Below are 6,392 nucleotides of genomic sequence, written 5' to 3' on the forward strand. Positions count from 1 at the left end.
TTTTTTAATTAATCTCCCCCCCCCCAAAAAAAAATATTTGAATCAGCTCAAAACCCAGGTTCAAGTTACTTTTAAAATAACCCGGTATCAACCCGAAAAGTATCAACTCGAATAGGCTCAAAGTAAAAATACTTCTAGGAAGTGTAAACCCAATATATATCTTGTTGGCCCAAAAAAAAAAATTAAGATCCTAGAAATTCAAAAGTGACATATTTTGTTTCATTTTAATATTACCGTTAAAAAAAAAACTTTTGAATCACAAATTTTGATTTTTGAAAAAAAAATAAAAGAAAACAAATTATCTCAATTGTATTTGTATCTTTACAATTACTTTCCTGAGAAACCAAACTGTGTGCCCCCTCTTTTTTTTTTTTTTTTTAAATTAGAAAAATGGATCTCAAAGAAATTACGTAATGGAATTGAATTTCCTTTTAGAGTCCAAAAGAAACCCTAAATATCCAAAACCACAGCCGCCCCTCTATGTCTCTCTCTCTTTGTGCAGACAAAACAACAAAATCTCTTCAATTTCTTCTCCACAAACCCTAAGTATTGAAATCAAAACAGCAGCAACAACGATCTCTGTCCTCTCTTTTTATTTTCAAAAACTCTATTCACTCTCTCTCTCTCACACATAAACACACACAGTTGAAACCCGGTTTGCAATCTGAAATTGAGAGATGTGAAGATGTTTCTAACCAATCGCGTGAGGACACGTGGACTCACCGGATCGAAATCAGCAGCGATGAAGTGGAAGATGTTTTCCGGGCTGGATGTGTGGCGAGGATGGAGTGTACGACGGCGGAGAAGGCGGTGGTTGTTTGTGATTTGACTGTGGCGGCGACAAGCAGCCGGAGGCGGAGGTTACGGCGGCGGAGGCGGTGGTTGTGGTGATTAAGGGCGGCGGATCTGTTGGTAGTGTTGGTGACGGGGTGTTTATGGCGATGGTAGTTGTGAGTGGTTAAACGGTGGTGTATACGGTTGTAATCGATGATAGTGGGAAGTGTGGTAGCCGGAGATAGTTTTTGATACAGATCTGGGTTTTGTTTGTTCGTGAATATCTGAGCTTGTTGTTTTTTTTTTAATCAATAAAAAAAACTGAATCTATTTCTACACCTTTCTGTAACTACGCTGGCAAAAACAAATTGGGCAGAATAACGACTCCGCAAAATGTGATTTACCGGCGAATTGACTAGATACGCCGGAGAACTTGAACTCGCGTTCAAGATTTAAAGTCGTCGGAAATTAATTTCGCCGGAAAAGTTAATTTCGCCGGAAAGTTGACGGAAAACCCAAATTCGCCGGAACTTTTAATAAAAACGCTATATTCAAAATAAAATCGCTGTATTCATAAAAAAATCGTCCAAAAACTTCAAAAACTCATCTAAAACCTTCTGATTTGAGCCGAAACCTCTTTAAATGATACAAAATCACTATGAATCTTTCAAATAATACTAGTCTCAACTCACAATCAGCAAACACATAATTTAAACCTTTTAAAAACAAGATTTTTGAAGAAAAAGTGAATAAAATCAAAAACCCTAAAAGTTTCAAAACTTTTCAAATCAAAATCAGATTTTTTTTTTAGGATGAATTTGAAGATTGTTGAATCCCAAATTCGAGTACCAAGCTCTGATACCAAATTGTAGGATCAAATCGAGCCAAAAATCTGATTTTGATATAACAATAAAGATGAACACACACAAAATGAACTTGAAAAACCCACTAGATTGATTTGCACAAATGATAATACAATATTAGCCCCCAAATCTCTAGTAAAGTGTGTTCCCAAAACCCTAATCATCACTTTCTATTTATAGCCTAAACACACTTAGGCTATTTACATTTAAGTCCCTAGGGTTAATAACTTGCCAAAACTAGTAATAAACATGAAAACTAATTAAATGAGCTAATAAATATATTTTGTCTAAACAAAATATATTTAATTATCCAAAGCAATAAAATTGTCATATCTCGAACTTCCATGCGCCATATCATTCTTCGATCTTCTCATGTCGACATACACGTTGTCTTTGACTTGTTGGCGTTGACTTTGTTGACTTGATTCGTTGATAACATTAGACTAAACGATTTAGACCCAACAGGGACCAAAACAAAAATAAGCCTTTAGAATTCTTAAGGAAAGATTAACCAACGCACCCATACTAGCGTTACCAGAAGGAACTGAAGACTTTGTAGTCTATTGTGACGCTTCTAAGTTAGGTTATGGATGTGTGTTGATGCAACGACAAAAGGTTATAGCCTATGCCTCTAGACAACTTAAGAATCATGAAGAGAATTATTCAACCCATGATTTAGAACTAGGAGCAATAATTTTTGCCCTTAAGATTTGGAGACATTACCTTTATGGTAGTAAGTTTACCATTTTAACCGATCATAAGAGTTTAAGGTATTTTTTCGGGCAAAAGGAGTTGAATATGAGACAAAGACGTTGGATGGAAATTCTTAGCGATTATGATTTTAATATCCAGTATCATGCAGGAAAGGCAAATGTAGTAGCTGATGCTTTAAGTCGAAAGTATCACGAAAAGCCAAAAAGAGTACGTTCTCTTAAATTAAATCTACAAGTAGATTTAAATGACCAAATTAGAGAAGTATAGGAGTCAGTAATCAAGGATGATATCGAAAAGTTAAAAGGAATGATTAAGGAATTAGAGCAAGGAATAGATGGAATTTGGAGATTCCATAAGAAAAGGATGTGGATACCTAAATTAGGAAACCTACGCCACCGTATACTAGAAGAAGCCCATAAGTCTAAGTATACGATGCATCCTGGAAGTGATAAGATGTATAAAGATTTAAGAAAGAATTTTTGGTGAATAGGAATGAAGGACATAGCAGCTTATGTTTCTAAATGTTTAACCTGTTAACAACTTAAAGCTGAACAGTAGAAACCCTCAGGTTTGTTGTAGCAGTTAGAGATGCCAGTTTGGAAATGAGAATTAATAACAATGGATTTTGTTACTAAATTACCCAAGACAAGAAAAGGTAATGATACAATCTGGGTAATTGTAGACAGGCTAACCAAGTCAGCTCATTTCCTACCAATGAAGGAAACATTTAGTATGGAACAACTAGCTAAGTTGTATGTACATGAAATAGTTTCATTACATGGAATTCCTTTATCAATTGTTTCTGATAGAGATAGCCGTTTTACCTCTCATTTTTGGGCAAGTTTCCAAAAAGCAATGGGAACCAAGTTGAATCTAAGCACCGCTTATCATCCTCAAAAGGATGGACAAAGCGAAAGGACAATTCAGACAATGGAAGATATGCTTAGAGCTTGTGTAATTGATTTCGGAGGAAATTGGGACGATCATTTACCATTAATAGAATTTTCCTACAATAATAGCTATCATACCAGTATTAAGTTGCACCATTTGAAGCACTTTATGGACGAAAGTGCCGAACACCAGTCTGTTGGGCAGAAATTGGAGAAAAACAACTATCCGGACCTGAGATAGTGCAAAAAACGACCGACAGGATTGTTCCAGTCAAGCAAAAAATAAAAGCAACACGTGATCGACAGAAAAGTTATGCTAACAACAGGCGAAAACCGTTGGAGTTTCAAGTAGGAGACAAGGTGTTATTAAAGGTCTCTCATTGGAAAGGAGTGGTAAGATTCATCAAACGAGGAAAACTAAGCCCCAGGTATGTTGGACCTTTTAAGATTATCAGAAGAATAGGACCCGTAGCCTATCAACTACAACTACCAGAGGAAATGGCAGGAATACATGATGTATTTCATGTATCTAATCTCAAGAAATGCTTAGCTGATGAATAACTGGTAGTACCTCTTAAGGATATAGAGGTAAATGAAAAGCTTAAGTTTGTAGAAAAGCCTCTACAGATTGAAGACAGAAAGGTCAAGAATCTGAAACACAAGAGATTAATTCTGGTCAAAGTGAAATGGGACTCCAAGAGGGGATCAGAATGCATATGGGAGCTTGAATCAGAAATGCAAAGGAAATATCCACACCTATTCCAGTAGACCTCGAGGACGAGTTCTAAAACAAGGTGGGGAGGATATAACAACCCTCCAAAATATTCCGACACCCCTAATATATTTAGAGTGCCCCTATACGTCCTAAAATACACCCCGTATATGAGAATTGGCTCTAAATACCTTTATATAATTAAAAATAAAATAAAAACAATTTTTATTAGTTCCTGGCGGGCCGCGAAGACTTGCTCTTAGTCTTACGCAGGCCGCGACAGCTTGAAGTCAGGGCGAGCCCTCAGGCCGCCACGTGGCAGCCTCGTGTCGAGCCTAGTGGCCGAATCAGCCAAGCTAGGGCATACCCTAGCTGGCCTCGTGGGCCGCGTAGCCCTTGGCTAAAACCTTCACGGGGCGCGACGCCCTCTATGATCAGCCCTATAAATTGATGGCTTCGGCTGTCAGTTGAAATCCTTCAATTCTCAAATCTCTCTCTCAATTTCTATATAGTAAGCACTATATCCGGGCATAATACCCCCCTAATTAACAAAGTTCTGCCTCGTTGTAAGTATCATAATCCCCGGTTATGTATTAGATACGCTGCCCGGTCGATCTAGGGTTCCGTAACGGCTGTCGCGGTTCTGCCCGACGTAGTCATTGGAATGCCGTCTCGGGGAGGGTATTACTAATGTAAATATTGGGTTATTATACTAACGCATGTGCATTTGTGTAATTAATAGATAATCATCAGGAAATCCTAAAGGAAAACCCTAAGACAACAATGTGAGTAATCTCCTTTTTGCAAACTGTTTTTACAAAACCTCAAATAATTAACATTACATTAAACAGTGATTGAGTATTTGTATTCTACAATTATCGTCGGTATGTTGGGGTTTGTATACAAAATTTGTTGCTACACTGTGAGTAGTAACATGACCACAAGTCGGGTTGACAGTACCGTGGGTGGTAATTAAAGTAGATGGAAACAAATGCAATTACGCGACCGCCCTCAATACTATAAAACGGTTTTACTTATCTTGATTAAACTGGGATTCACTCACCAGTATTTCCCACTGACAAAATGTTTTTAAATGCGTTTCAGATAACAAAATGTGAAAGCCAAATAGAAGCCAGCTGGACAGCACTGAAGGCTTGGAAAAGTGGCTATAAAAGTTACCTAAAATAAAGAGATGTTTTATTTAAATAAAATAGGGTTTATCCCTATGAAAATGTGTGTACTTAAAACTTGAGAATTTCCCACGTGATTATTAGTATAAAAGTGTGGTATTTTACTCTGATAAAATAATTCCTAACTACGGTCCTGGTGTAATTTCCGCTGCCAAACTGGTAAACACCGATACCACTTAAACTGGCCGCGGCCGCCCATTCCCGGGTAAATAGGGGACGAGGGTTGCGACAGAAATTATCTCAATGATTATTGAATAAAAATTTCTTTTTAAAAATATTTTTCGAAAATGTGTTGGTTAATAGTATTTACCTGTGAAAGCTAATGTATTTTTAAAGATTAACCGCAGGTGACAAACCTCGATATGTAGGCTGGATACAGTTCTGCCACAAGCTTTGGAATTTGCGACTCCACAGACCTATGACGTCTTAATGTCCTTCTTATTCTGATCCTATGTCACACCCCCAAAATCCACTAGCTGAGTACCACCGCAGGAGGCATGACTGACCAGGATCAAGCCACCAATTATATTGAACAATATAATAAAGCAAACAAAATCCAACCACCCAATATAATTGGTGATCCAAAAACAAGTAACCAAGTTCAAGTTATCAGCGGAAGCATAAAGTGTAAAGCCAAAACATAAGTTTAAGTGGTTGAATGTTTAACATGGAACTCAACAGTCCATGTCCCACAACGACTCCTGCCCTCCATGCAAGCTGATGTGTGTAAAATGCAACATATAAAACACATCAATTAAGGCATAAAACTAACCCTTTTTAAGTACTAATGTTGGAAAAAGAGTGTTTTTGTCTTCCTTTTGTATTTTCAGGATGAAATGAGCTCAAAATCACAAAAGAAGCAAAAAGACCACTAATTCTACCATAATACAAGAAAAGGAACAAAAGTGGACTGCCCGGACCCTCAACGGCACCTCCCAAGACAAAGAGAAGAAAACAGAGTCTGAACACGCCCCGTGTCCAGCGAACACGGGGGCGTGCCCAGGAAGCAGCAGAAAAGACAAACCAGTAGAAGCTTCCATTGCTGGGCACGGGGCCGTGTCCAGCGAGCACGGGGGCGTGTTGAAAGTACAGCAGGCGCATTAATTGTAATTCGCAATTACAATTAATGAAGAGAGAGAGTGTCAGACGGGCACGGGGCCGTGTCCAGCGGACACGGGGCCGTGTCCAGCGTTCTGTCCAGCCTATAAATAGAGGAGCTTGGTTTCATTCTCTCTCATCCCTTGGCACA

Source organism: Helianthus annuus, chromosome 2 (assembly GCF_002127325.2).
Source record: "Helianthus annuus cultivar XRQ/B chromosome 2, HanXRQr2.0-SUNRISE, whole genome shotgun sequence".
In the NCBI taxonomy this organism is placed as follows: domain Eukaryota; kingdom Viridiplantae; phylum Streptophyta; class Magnoliopsida; order Asterales; family Asteraceae; genus Helianthus; species Helianthus annuus.